The following is a 15,814-nucleotide window of genomic DNA, read 5'->3' as shown; positions in this document are numbered from 1 at the left end:
TTATAATGGACGCCACATCATAATTGGACGGTCTCGTTAAAAAATTTTAATCAGCCTCAAAAGTTTACGAGGCCCGCTATGAAAAGGCTTCTTTGTAGGCTCAATGGCAATTATGTTGTGTTGATTGTTGAAGGTAATTAATATTGTTGCAAATTTACAAGCAATTTATCGACAATATGCTAAAAGAAATTATAATAAAAAAATATACTTTCTTCAAACTATAAGCTTACTTTGTACTTAGATGAAAAGCTGTTAAGGTAAAGAAATCTTTTAATGTAAAAAAAACGAAATGAAGGGGCTGCAATTCCTTGATTTCAACTATAAAGTTGTATGGTCAATACATTTTTGTATAGCTTTCAATTATTTTAATTTTCTAATGCATGGTGAATTTGGAACGGTGAGTTAAAGGTCTAAGGACATGAAAGAGCCAATTATTCTAAGTAGCTCTTTTACTCACTCTTTGCAAAGGGTCAATGGTCCAAATGGCTCTTCAATCAACGAGCTATCTTTGATCTTCACGATTGATTTTCTGCACAATTTTATTTGTAAAAACACATGTGATAGCTTAAAAGAGGGTAATCAAATAAATCAGTTATGCGATTTTTTATTAATCTACTAGCTTTCGTTCGCGACTACGTCCGCGTAGGAAAAAAAAAATTTGGTAGCCTATGTGTTCTTCCAGACTATCCTCTACATCTATACCAAATTTCATCGAAATCCGTTCAGTCGTTTAGGCTACAAACTCTTAGTGTAAAAAAATAGTTTTAAATGCGTGCTCTATATTAAAAAACTTAAGGGAATAGTTCAAAGTTCTATGTTTGAATATAGTCGTCTTCGTCTACAGTTAAAAATATTATACGCAAAATAAACCATCGCTTATAAGCTGAGACGATTACCGATATTACCACGGTAATATCTTTGAAATAACATTTAATCCCTCATGTTGCTTTAATCGGTTGTACCCGTGACACTTACATCATGTCGACCTCTTCGCAGCCCGTTATAAAGCACTAGCACACAGAACGCTATAAAATGATTACAAGATTTCGCCCGCAACTTCGTCCGCGCGGAATTAAATAAAAACAAATGTAGGTAGCCTATGTGTTCTTCCAGACTATCCTCTATGCCAAATTTCATCGAAATCCATTAGGCCACTTAGGCTTCAAACTCTAACAAATATCCATACATCCATCCATCTAAACTTTGCATTTATAATATTAGTATAGATTCGTAAGATTAAAAATATCGTAACCACGTTCTAGGTTTTTCTTTTTTAGGATAGATTCCTCTACGTTACAACTATACAATTTTCTTCACAAATTCAGACTACACATTTCCCAAAAATAATTTCACAATTCTCCACTAATAATGATAATAATAATAATAATAATCATTTAATTCATTCATAAAGCAAACACTATATAATTAATTACACAGTTGAAAACAAATCTGATTAACGGAAGAAAGTTACAAAGATACACAAAAAAGAAAAAAAAATGTATACATACACACATTAGTAAATATAAAATTATATTGTAACGGTTTCCAAAGCTAGTTTTTAACGTAACTCTAACCATTAGAATTTTAGTTATAGTTAAATTTATTGTTTTTAAATTAACTATTTTTTTTCTTTACAGTTTTCATCGCGTTATAGTATCGCTGGCTGTGTGGTGGTCTCCTAACGCAGCCAGGTTGCAGCGTACGTTAGTGACAAAGCCGGAAATTACAGGCCGACAGCGTGGAGTGCACGCGACACCGCACTATGCTCATGTGATGTGCAACGTTAAATTGCACAGTTAATACGTTTTCTATGGAAACTAGTGATGTGTATTTAGTAAAGGTGAGCTTTATGTTATTTGTAGATAGTAGTAACTTTGCATTTGTAAAGTGGATAGAATAAATAGATAGAAAGAGATAGAAATATTCTATGATTGTTTTACACTACACATTGTGACTTTAGTAAAATGATGTAAGTCGTTACTTAATAAATTTAACTAGAATTTTTCTAACTTAAGTAATATTTTCATTAAATTGTAGGAAACTTATCCTACTATTCTTAGTGCAAAGGTTTAGATGTATGGATGTTTGTTACATTTTCGGCCTAAACGGCTGAACGGATTTCGATGAAATTTGGCATACACGAGAAACAAAGTCTGGTAAAACACATAACACCTTTACGTAGGCGAAAGCTAGTCTATATATAAACTAGAAAAAAATTGTTACACTCATGAATTTTTATTGGCCATCGTCATATTTCACTAAACGCAGTTTTACGGTTTGCCTAACGACACCCCACATCCCCATTATACCCTTTACATTACCTTGAGAGCCTTGAAAAATCGCGCGGCCGCTGCCCTAATAAATAGTTCACGATTTATAGGAGGAAGGAGTGACCATAAAAATGTATGGAATTACCCTCGGTGGCACATCGCCTTTTTGCTATTCATAAAAGTGGAATATTTATGTGTTATCGTCAAAATATTTATTATTGTGTCCGTTCGGTAGCCCTTCCAGCCCTTTGTGCGACGGTACAAAAAAATTGAGGGTGTGAACAGGACATGTTTGTTTAGAGATGTCCCTTAACGGTATCGAAATTGAAATAATATTTAACTAACTAGGTTACTTAATAAACATTGAAAAAATGTTGTCTTTTTCAACATCTTTGGCAGAACCATAGCAAGACTTTACATAAAGCAAAGTAAAAATTAAATCATGTTAATAAAAATAAACAAATCTATTCCCTATATTACACAGAACATCGTGATAATTAAAGAAACTAAAAGAACTTGGAGATAATGACATAATGCAGCATTTTAATTGTAGAAAATAATAAAAAAAGGATGGTAAATTTCCTTTGGTAAAGCATATTATCGATATGCTTCTAATGGTATCCATCCCTAGCGAGAGAAGGTTATGAAATATGTGATTCCTTATACAAGAGAAGTCCTTTATGTACCCCTTGGGACGCACTGGTCAAGTAGGTTATCACAAGTAGCCTCGGGCGGAATGAAAAATTTATGTCTCAATATAGCTTCGTGTCTTACATTACTACAGGATGGACCTCTCTGGGGATGGCTAGATCAAATTTTACTGATGCGCTTTGTCTTAAAAGAAGACATTCTTGTGGCATTCAAAATGCGAATTAACTGGAATGTACATGCCACTTGCTGGCTCATTGACTTTGGCCACAGGCATGTGTAAACACATATTTCGCAAGATTTAAAACTTTGTGACAGTTACGGGCATACAAGTTAAAGAAGAGGTGGTGGCCGTAAACTGCAAGCTAGTGTTCCATTCTTTGCCATGGGTATTCCCGTCCTTGCCTATCTAAAACAGTGGATAATACTAAAACTTCCGCAGTATGCTTATCAATAGAATTTTGATTATAAAAAAATGTTATTAAAACTTTGTCTTTGTTCAGCTTACAGCCGAATATTGACACGTCATTTAAATGTAAAAGTTTAATTTTTAATAATATGGCCACTCTTAAACTCCAAATTCCTTTGACATCAGATGGTAAGCGACGATTACGAAGCGAACTATTTGAGATTCGCTTCAGTATATAGCAAACTGTAGGACCGTGGACAGAGATAGGCCGATAGAAGTTGCTGGACGAAGCCAAGGCCTACCAAGGGCTGTAGGGCTGTAGAAGAAGAATGTTTAAGAGACATGTAGCTTGTACAGAATTTATTACTCAATTATAGTTATTTAGGGGTATAAAATGGGATAACTTAAAGAGATGTAAATGTAGAAATTGTCGGATCATTCACCCGGCCTCAATTGGCAAATCAAAATATAAAGCGCACCATCTTTCGTCACAAGAAGCCTTTCAAAAGATTGCTTTCTGAGATAACATTAATATTATCATTAACAGTAAGTGGGTAGGCGACAGAGGAACGACTAGTCATGATATCGACCACTCAGCTAGACCGTTGTCTCTTCTATCTTGAATGATTATATCTTTGATAAAATGCAAAAGTCATGTCTTGCTAGAGGCCTAAGTAAGTTGGTTAGGTTAATAATAGAGGACGGCAAGGGGCCAAGTTGACATTTGACGTTGATTCACTATTGTCCCTTTCATTTCGGCTGACGTCACTCGTAATATTGAACTGTTCAGGGATCTTAAATGGTTACCAATTTAATTACCTTATTCAAAACAACTTCGAATTATTGAGTCTTATTAATAAAATGTTGGATTTATGTCCTTTGTATGGGTTACAATAAAATTTACGTATTTAAACGTATTTTCGTAAATTATCACATAAATGTTTAGTTTCACTTTGATTTCTATGAGCTTATATTGCGATGCGTACAATGCTCGATTTTTAGTTGTGCAACTAAACAGTTGAATTGGCTGAGAAACAATCGACAATCGCACAAAAGTTGTGCTATAGTTTAGTCAAAGGTGTGCGCCTGATCTTAATAAGAATTATTTTAGACTAACTTTCGCCCGCGACTCCGTCTGCGTGGAATTAATAAAAACAAAAGTGAGTAGCCTATGTGTTCTTCACACTATCCTCTACTTCTATACCAAATTTAATCAAAATCCGTGCAGTTGTTTTGGCTACAAACTTTAACAAACATCCATCCATCCATCTAAACTTTTGCATTTATAATATAAGTAAGATAGTATGATAAAATTATTTATAAATAATCTCTATAGAGATAAGAAAATTTAGACAGGATGATTATTTAAATCCTTTTCTAGCGTGAGCAAGATGTTTATTTAGTCAAGGAATTGACACTTGCCACTTCAGCTTGATTCCTCAGAACTTTTTGTCAATCTTAAAAATTCAATAGAAACGGTTTTTTATTCAAACCAAGTATCACCTGTCGCCAGATGCAAAACTCTATAACAATAATCTAACGAACTGATTCAACGTCGGCTTCTTTGGGTGGTCTTAATTTTATACGACACCTAACAATATACAATTTTTAAATTTGGACTCTATGTTTTACGAAATAAAGTGTATTTTAAAATTATTGTTTATGTACCGTGGAGTGTATTTAGTCTCATTTGACGAAAATAACATCAAAGAAATTGCCATATCATGATATCAGATTGAAATTAAACGTGAACAAAAAGACATAAATAGAAAAGTTAACAATATTTTAATCTATAGAAATAAAGCTTAAATAATTCCCGCATTTTAATGAGTAATATTTTTATTCATAGACTAGCTGTTGCTCGCGTAATTGCCCGCATGAAATTATAAAAATATATAAAAATAGTAGTCTAAGTTACTCACTGATAACGTGGCTTTTTAATGGTGAAAGAATTTTTAAAATCGGCCTAGTAGTTTTTGAGTTATTTAAATGAATACAAAAATAAAAATCTTTCGTAATATTAGTATACATGTAGATAATTTTGCTATAAAAATAAACATAGAAATTTTTATTTCAACAGCGGAAAAAAAGATGAAAAAAAAATATTTTATTCTATTCGCCATTATTTTGTTAAGATACGTAAAGTGATTCTTTTTTATAAATTTTTATTTATATTAGCAAAAGAATACCCTTGAGTAATAACTCAAGCGAAAGCCTTATTCTGATGAATTGTTGTTGAAAAATTTAAATAACAGAAAAGCGCTTCATTTACAACTCATTTTAAATCGTTCACAAGTAGGGAAGATAAATCATCGTGAACCCTTGCTGGATGAAGTCGCGGCAGGTGCAGCCATCGATCTCCGTCCGTCGGTGTGACAATATGACATATGAGACAATCCGGCCCATGCAAAACGGGTAGACGTGTATCGGTTAGGTTTACATGCCACGGAAATTTTGTCAATATGAATTTATTGTTATAATGTTTTAATTCTGTTGTCCTTATTTTTGACCAACTTCCCAAAAGAAGGAGCTACTCAATTCGGCATATCTTAAGAAAAGGATGATTGAATTTAAAATAATTATAATTTTGACATTTTATAGCATAAAAATAGGTGAAACTCATGTAAAATTATAGATAGAGTTTTAATGTGGTATTTTTAATTTTATTCCGGTTTTTAAAGACTTTGGCTTTACAAAAGTATATGTAGTACAATGTGTTGAAATAAATGTATTCACGCCTTACAATTTGAACGCCATGTAAACCGTGCAAAGCATCGCTTTGACAATTTACATCGCAAATTGATGCGAGGTGTCAAGTTTGGGGTCGATCAAAATTTCAAATAGACTGTTGTAAGTGGATTTTTGGGGGCTCGGTGTAACCGTCGAGAAAATTGATGCTGTCAAAGGAGGTTCATTCAATTTGCGGCTTATTAATCAACTGGCAGGAGGGGCCAATTACTGGAGCATTCGCTTTGTTTCTATAGAGATATAGCGCATTGCAATTAACTATATTTTTATTACGCCCGCGACTATGCCCACGTGTAATTGAAATACAAAAAAAAAACAAAAGTATATGTAATAACTATGTGTTCTTCCAGACTGTCTTTTACATCTAGGCCAAATTTCTTCGATATGCGTTCAGTCGATTAGGCTACAAACTCTTACAAACATCCATCCATCTTAACTTCCGCATTTATAACATTAGTACGATATCAATTGCATAAAATGATGTGAGAATATTTTTAGCTTTTAATAATTTGAATTTGGAACAATTTTGAAATCCTCTAATTTTTAAAACAAATAAAAATCGGCCAATAATATGTTCTCAAATTGCGTTCGTATTCAATTGTTTCGATCGATGGAGTCTATTACGGATGATTACGAATGAAAAAAATCGATTATAGTTGTCATCGCGACGAATTATGCAACCGATTGAACCGATTCCCGCACGATTCGATTACACCGGGCGACAGATGTCTGCGAACGTGACGAATTTTGACTAAACTGGATAATATCATAAAGACATATGACTATCATTTATGTTTTTTCAATTTTGATTTCTAGATCATATTACATTAGGTTCATTTTTGTGTTGATTATATTGTGTTTTGTTTTTGTTAGGGCTACGTATTGGTAATCAGACGGTGACCGCAAATTGTTGTCCCTCGATCAGGCGATGGGAAATTACGATTTCGATTTTTATTTCACAAGGATATATAGTAAAGATGAAGTTTTTAGATGTCGTTTTTTCTTTCAAATGAATAAAAAAATTTAATATTCAGTAATTTATGTAAAAACATACAATAAGGTAAAAGACACAGAAGCCCCTAGTGACACAGGAATGAATAATTTTAAATTTGATGCCTTATAACATATTCCAAAACATAATTCTTGCTATTTAAACATAAAATAATAGTAGATATATCTGTTAATATAATTTGTAAAATGTTTGATATACATAAGTAAGAGTTTCTATTCCACTGGACATCTTTCATATTCTAAACACAAACTACATATGCTTACATCTAACACTATCTCCAAAAATATTCAGAGACAGGCGTTCCTGTTACATTTACACTTTACCTGACTCACGTAGTTATTTAGGTTTAAATACTATGGAATAGTAATGTTTATTCTGACATTTGTGTATGTACTATCATCTAGCAGACGTATTGTTTTTGTGAATGTCATCCTGAGCAATGAGCACCGCGCCGCAAACGATCGCGGTTCCCTTTGTATTTAGCCGTTCATAAATTGGTACAAGTCATAAGCGGCTAGAGATTAAAATAAATAATATTAAAATACCAATCTTTTCAATATCGTTGTCGAATATTTGAATACTTAGGAGTTTATTCTAATTGTAATATTACCTAGGAGTAACCAAATAATATTAAATTTCACACTAATGTGGGTTGTTAAATAAATAATCCCATTCTGATTCCCTTTAATCACATCTAGAGAGAAAAACAAAAATAAAGGTACCCAAATTAAATACAAAAATCGAAACGTCTTCACTAAAATCATTCAAGTACTCAAGACTTCCGCGGAATGTAATATTTACTATTACATTCAACTGAAGTCAATAATACTATTATTAAGTTAATGTTATCTATGTGATATAGTTACATTTCATGCAGCTATGAAAGTTGTACAGATTTTAATAAAATACTTGTCCCCGCTTATGTCTTATGTTTTGCACCGTGTCAGGTTACAACGTAAGTGATTATCGCTTCCAGCGTAAAGTGTGTGTAAACGATAGCATTTCACGGTGACACACGAAGGTAATTACATTATTTATTTTACAAAGTTACTGTAAAAAGTATCTTTAAAATTATTTCTACGATGCTCTTATATTTATCTAACAAAACACTACGTCTGCTAAACATTTTCCAGAAATTCAACAATTTTTAGTACGGATTAATTCAAACTATTATTCTTAAAAAATATAACAGAATCCGTTCAATATATCAACTTAAGTCAGGAGCTTTTCTTGTCAAAAATGTACATCGCGACAAAGACGTTCATTCGACAATCATTCATCGACACATTGTCCGCCGGATGTCACATCACTAAAATGCTTCTGGCCTTTGTCGCGCGACCCCAAAGAATAAAAAAAATTGAAACGTATCTAACATTCGAATTTGGATTATCATCAAAGAATATATTTCATCTTGTCATAACATCGCGGGTCAAAGGAGGATCGAGTTTTGATAAATTGCAGTTCAAATTTGGAATAATGTCTTTTTCACCACCGGCCGCGGACTTAGTGATGACGTAACAGAATTTCTTATGGACCACTAATAATCACGTAGATGTTGAAAGATAGTTTGATATTAATGCATTCGGTGCTATATTCCAAAGTTTTTTAATGTATAACGGATAAAGGAATACTTATGTATATCGTTATACTAATATTATAAATGCGAAAGGTTGGATGGATGGATGTTTGTTAGAGTTTGTAGCCTAAACGGCTGAACGGATCTGGATGAAATTGGGCATAGATGTAAATTATAGTCTGGTAGAACATAGGCTATTTCCTTATGTTTTATTTTTAATTTCACGCGGACGGAATCGCGGGTGAAAGCTAGTGATATGTAATTACTATTTAATTAATATTATAATTGCGAATGTTTAGATAGATGGCTGTTTTTTAGAGCTTTTTTTGCAAAACGGATCACGATGAAATCTGGCATAAATATAGTGAATAGTCTGAAACAACACGTACTTATTTTTTTATTCTACACGGACGGAGTCGCAAGAGTAAGCTAGTTTGAGATAAGTTCACCCGATCTTGTAATGTAGAATTTTTTTTTAATCTTGTATGGAAAATCTGCGGACACATAACATGAAAGATTGGATTACCATGTTTACATGATTACAAATTCAGTAGTGGTTGTATTTGTCAACGTTACTAGGCCAAGATGTGGGTAGTTGTAAGTGCAATGGAATGTTTGACAAATGATAGTCGCGACTAATGACGTGCGACGGGGAAGTTATTAAAGGCCGGGCATCAGGATAAACTGAACGTGGAACCTGGGTGGCTGCCTTTGAGCCACCATCATTCATCTTTATAACATAAAAAAAGTTATTAAGTAATAGATAATCTATTATATTAGGATTTTTTTTACGTTTAAGGGTCAAGATTTTTTGGTATATCAGAGCAAAGAAAAAAATTCGAAAGGAAATTAATCCTACTAATATTGTAAATCCGATAGTTAAGATAAATGGATGAATATTTGTTAGAGTTTACAGCCTAAACGGCTGAACGGATCTCGATTAAATTTGGCACAGATGTAGAACAGATTCTGGAAAATCATTATAGTAAGTTAGTAATTTCTATAATTAAGACAACTTTTTCATATCGATTCATTACCGATTTACTTTTACATTTTCAGATAAAATCGTAAAGCATTTATAACTTCAATCTTGTATATCCTAATGTAAAAGATTTCTTCACTGCATTTTATAATGAGTTCCATTCTACAGAGTTATTAATCTATGACCGAGCTAAAACAAATTTATGACATTTCATGACACATTTTTTCTTAAAGTTATACCCCGCCTCTGAAACACTCCGCCACTCCTCGGGATTGATGACGGACGCTTTCCTCCCCCTCCAGCGATGATTCCGTGCTTTTCGAAGAATAAATCAAAGATATAGTCGTTTTTAATTACGTGGCCGTTCGTAATGACCGCGCGACGAACGCTCCCGGCACTACTTATGTTAATTCATATAAAAGCTACCGCTCTGATATTTTCTTTTGTCATTTGCGAGTATAAAAATATGGAATAGGCTTGGTAATATGCTTTTCAATTCCTGTTTTTCTAAAATAACAGTATTTATGGCCTTTTTGAATTCAAATCAATGTTCCTTTGATTCATTTTAAAATAAACTTCTTTCTTTTATTATTTAAATTATAACTTAACAAGACTTCACATTTAGTCGCTTATCTTAGCGCTATAATATAATAGTGCTTATCTTGAAGTTCAAAGCAAGATTCTCTACTTAGTTAAGAAGGATTAACTAAGTAGTTATGGTCCTTGAGAGTCAACCATTTAGTAAACGAATCAAACTTAATAGTATACCACAACATTGTACATTTGAATTTAGAAAAGTGTAATGAAATAAAGTCGACTCCATACTTATCTAGCTGCGGCAGCTTGAGGTCCGATGACTTGCAGATCCTGTAAGGTCTGACGATGATGTATGTTCCGCGGCAATGCCAGTCCTCAGCCGCGAGGGATCTACATCTACCCACCCTTATTTTTCATCGATGCTACATTTAATTGTAATGCGGCACACATTGTGCTTGATTTTTGACTAACATCTAATAACCAGTTTTATAATAGAAGATTAAGCTCATCTTGAATTTAAAATGTATATAAAATCTTCAATTGTACACAAGCACAAATGTTGCTGACAGCTCAACGGTCTGATTGATAAAATAATCTAATGATTTCGAATCAAAATTTGATATTTGCACTTCGATGTACTTAGTAACTACAAAATAACATAAGAAATCTATTCCTGATAATTTAAAATGATAGAAACTTGATTTTTGATAGAATACGAGAGCATTTGGAATACTCTACATAGATGACAACGGTCCTATAGAAATGAAGAGTGATCTTTTAACGCCAGACGAACCACAAAATCTCGCCAATTGGAAATTAAAACAAAAGAAGGGCGACCCCAACTAAATGGGACAAGATTAAGGACTGAAGCAGAAGTTCGAATGCAGAAGTTGGAAATTAAACATCACAAAGGTTACAACCAAACAAGCGTCTTCAGTAACCACTGATGTTATAAATGCGAAACTTTAGACGTAAGAGTTTGTAGCCTAAACTGCTGAACGGAATTCGATGAAATTTGACATAGATGTAGAGGACATCGAATAGTCTGAAAGAACACATAAGCTGCTTGTTTTTTTTTTGTTTTTTTTTTTTTTTATCCCATGCAGACGGAGTGCGGGGCAAAAGCCAGTTACTTCTAATTTTCACACGCATTGTGTAAGCACATCATCAGGACTAAGGCACCGAGCGCTACCATTATGTCTGTGATGACTCCGATAAATAAAGATCTGATTGGCATTGATACGAACGGCTTCCATTTGGTAGTTCATTAGGGTATAGTGCCTATGTCTGATAGCTGACGAAGAATGGAATGGAGTCGAATTGTGTGTGAAACAATTTTTTTTGGAATACACAGTTAAATTTGTTAAAATACCTTAAAATGTATAGTGTCGGTTTAATTTCATATGTCAAATTTGGAATTTTATTAATTTAATTTAATTGCGCCTCGTTTACATACTTCTTGATTCACATATTATTTTAGGATATAGTACTTATTAATCTCTTTGAGTTCGTACTTGTTTTCCTTTACATAAATATATTTAATTTAAAATTAAAATACAATTAAAAAACAAGGCTCCATTCCTTGCTCTGTCCAGCCTAAACTCCCATTAGTAGCCGACACTTCGCGATTAACGATTGACTCGGCCTTTGTGGTCAATTTTTTCCCCGGCTGTCGTTAATGGAGATTTTTCTGATACGGTCCGCGGTGTCAAACATGCGCCCGCGCATATTGTCAAATCACTGAGATCAAAGCCGCCGCGACTGTCAAGAAAAAAACGTAACACCTAAGAGTCCTGTCAATACAGCACGATTAAAAACTTGAAGTGCTCTAGGAAAAGTGGACAGGCGTTTAAAATGAGTGACCTCTCAAGAGGGGAAATATTCCAATGCATTTATTAGTAACTAGCTCGTCCGCGGCTCTGTCCGCAAGTACAAATGTACCCTATATGTTCTTCCAGACTATATTCTACAACTATGTCAAATTTCATTGAGATCCTTTCAATCGTTTAACCTACAAACTCTCGTATAATATTAGAAAGAAGTAAGATTTAATGACAGTATTATATCACCAACTAGCTAAAGGTAACATCCGACAAGACAACCCTGAATTAACATGACATTGAAACAAAATATTTCTAATGGACATCAGAGGTTATTAATTAAAATTTATTAAAATGCAAACCCACAATTAAGTCATTTTTTAAGTAAGTGTGCAATATAACAAAGCATATAGCATATCTTTTATTTGTAAAACACATCAACAATATTACAACGTACAAAAATCAACATTTAGCATTTTTACAATTACTTCCTGTAAAATACTAAGAGAAAGTCTGATTTCACTTATTACCGATATGTCTGTTGTCACATTGTAATCCGGCGGAACGATGCCGGTGTCGTCCCCACGTCAAACCACGAAGTTTCCAATCACACCACGACCAATTGATGTCCGCTATTCTACAATTTAAGCAATGAATGTTAGAATACTGTTATCGCCGATCATTTTATACAGAGGTCAATAATACTTGAAATATGGGAAATACGTAACTAGCTTTGTATCACGGTTCTACTTGAGATAGGTTCGTTGCTTGTTTACGTTAGTTTTTACTGCCAGAAATACATATCTATCAATATCTTTAAAAATGAAATTGTAATTAACAAAACAACATTAATCTATTTTGAAGTTCGAGAATTATTTATAAAAGTAATCTTAGTAAAAATTAGTACATTGAAGTAATATTAATTATCAACTAGCTTTTGCCTGCGACTACGTCCTCCCAAAATTAAAAAGAACTTAGTAAGTAGTCTAAGTGTTCTTCCAAACTATGTTCTAAATCTGTACCAAATATCAACGAAATCCGTTAAACTTTTTTGAAGATACGCAGTAACAAACACCCATGCATACATGCAAACTAGTATTTGAAATATTAATACAAAGATATAGTAAGATAGTTAATATTTTTGTATATTACAAACATAAACTTTTATCTCATTGAGATGCGATTTGCAATATTATAAAGCCTGCTACACACGCTTAGTTAAATCTGAACATTTGGATCGTACAGATACATCTAAAACTGGGAATTGTTCAGTCGTCAGTTTTATCTACACGCGTTAGTTAAAACGTGTGTAGCGAGCTTTACACAGTAACGATCGGGGAATCGTTACTCGACTGTCAAATTTTATACCGACCATAACTCTTATTGCAGACATATTGACAGAAATAGAAAGCTTCGATAAAACACATTGACCTCTTTAACAGTAAATAAAAATAAAATAAACCCGTGACTATTGCATTTAAAAAAATCTAAAATCATGTGTAAGAATTTTATACAGTTCTAGGAAGGCATAAAAAAGAAGTAACTTATCTCTTGCTGTTGTTCTTAACCCTTGTAGAACTCTTCATCCTCAGCTTGATTTTGTCCCTATGGAGAGTCGTCACGGTATGTGCTGTTCTTCCATTTTCTTTTCTTAACAGTGGTAGATCCCGCTTTAACATCTTCGCGAAAGGGTAGGCTCGCCCTGTGTGTGCGTGTGCCCCACGACCACACAGGAGACAGGCGTCAAGTGGAAGCAATTCCGCGTTTCGTCTGAAGAATGTGGTCCCGGAGACCCAACTTTAGTCCCTTTTGCTTCCCAACCTTTTTCTCATAAGATTAGGATGGGAAGGAACGTGGATTTGACGGAGGAGGATTTTGGAGGAGACGCATAGGAAGGGAAAATATACTTTTTATGTGCGTCTCCTCCTCCGTCGATTAAGGGTAGGCAACGTATCTGCTATTGAGAATGTCTATGGTCAGTTGTATCTTCGCCATTTGGGCGTATTCATGTGGCCGCTCGCTCGTTTGCCATCTTATGATATTAAAAAAAATACATTTCTATCAGCCAACATATTCAGACACTCCCTTCTTAAGGATATTCCCTTTCACACAATCCATCCATACTTTCTTGGGTTTGACCTACCTTTGTAGCCACTTCAATTTAAACACTTTCTTATTATTGTACCCATCCTCTCGTCGCATAATATAACTTTTAATAGAACCAATTCTTCTAGAACACTTAAGTACCTTAAATATTCTTTTTTAAAACATGTTTCATTGTTTAAAAAACAAACAAAATAACGCATTCGCAGCAAAATCTCGCTGTATGAATAATTGAAGTGCGAAATGCCTACGGCCAAACCTAACGACTGCAATATTTGGAAACAACACAATGTTTTTTTTAATAGTTTTTATGAATAATTCAAATATTTGAACATACGTACAGATATTGTAGCCTTTTTGGTATAGCAACAAGTGAATATTTAACCTAAGCTTGTAAATTATAATAAAATACAGTTAGAATGTAAAATTTCATAATTTCATTGTTTGATTTCAAAATTCTCTTTAATTAAACAAGGAAAATGTCAATTACACCCTTGTCTTTGTATTTTATCTATCTATCTATACATGTAATAAAATTGGAGTGTCTGTTTGTAATATCAAAAAAAAATCCAGATTTCGGGAAGTTGTATTTGCGTTTCTTATGACGAAAATCGCATTTAAAATTTTTTTGTCTGTCTGTCTGTCCGCAAGCCGCGTTTGTTCCGGGTAATCTCCGAAACGGCCGGACTGATTACAACCGGTTTTACACTGAAGGGTAGTTAACATAGACGGGCATATAATAGGATATTTTTTCATGTTAATATTGCGTGGACGAAGTCGCGGAGAAAACCTAGTTTGAAAATATGTCTATGTATCCAGTTGGCAAATTCCAATGACCGTTTGCTCGTTTGTTACCTTAGAACGGGCGTATACCATTTAACTATATTATCGCACAACTGTTCTGCGATTGTCAGTTGTTTCGTAGCCAATTCAACTGTTTAGTTGCACAAATAAATATCGAGTAATGTGCACACCATATAAGCTTATAGGAATCAACGCGAGACTAAACAGTTGTGCGATAGTTTAGTCTAAGGTGTGCGCGCTCTTATACTAAAAAGATATTTGCTATCTATGATCTAGAATTAACACTCTAATAGCATTCTACATTTTAAACCATTGGTAAGTGTTGGATCGTCTTTACATTAAGGCGCTTGTGCTATTTCGCGCGCAAAGAGCGCAAAAGCTCACCAAAGCTCGTAATTATAAACGCATCAATCAGCTGGCGCTCGCGGCAAGACGCACCGGGTAAACGGTTATTACCCGCTGTAGAAAGCTAAGGTCCGTTTAATCTGCCCACATGATACGCAACGACGCCCTTGCTTCCCTCAAAGTGGACATATCTTTATGTTAGAAAACTCTAGCTAAATATAACTATACCGACATTATAAAAAGGAAATATTTGTATTTTTGTATTCGATTCACGTAAAAACTAAAGGGCCGATTTCAATAATTCTTTCACCATTAAGAAGCTACGTTATCAGTGAGTAACATATGTGTTTTATTATTTTTTAATTACACGCGGGTGAAGTTGCGAGCTACATATAGTTTATTATAAACTAACTCAGAAGTCTTTAGAACAACCATTGCCGAAATCAACTCAAAAAAATAAAGCTAAGTTATGCTAACCTTAAGCTGTAGCTTAGAAGATGAGTTTTAGAAGGTAATTTTAATCTGAAGAATGTAAACTTTAAACTTCAAATTCCTTACAA

At 33.8% G+C, this 15,814-nt stretch overlaps 1 long non-coding RNA gene across 1 annotated transcript in view; it reads left to right on the top strand.

Moving 5' to 3' along the window:
• Nucleotides 1–15,814, top strand: part of LOC106104910 — a 134,950-nt gene that overhangs the window by 49,165 nt on the left and 69,971 nt on the right. Inside the window, exon 2 of the long non-coding RNA XR_001225699.1 lies at nt 1,638–1,840. This is a non-coding gene — a long non-coding RNA (uncharacterized LOC106104910). The remainder of the gene's footprint in view (nt 1–1,637; nt 1,841–15,814) is intronic.

This window comes from Papilio polytes, unplaced genomic scaffold (genome assembly GCF_000836215.1).
Source record: "Papilio polytes unplaced genomic scaffold, Ppol_1.0 DF823399.1, whole genome shotgun sequence".
NCBI lineage: Eukaryota > Metazoa > Arthropoda > Insecta > Lepidoptera > Papilionidae > Papilio > Papilio polytes.
This window is presented reverse-complemented; position numbering and strand designations above follow the sequence as displayed.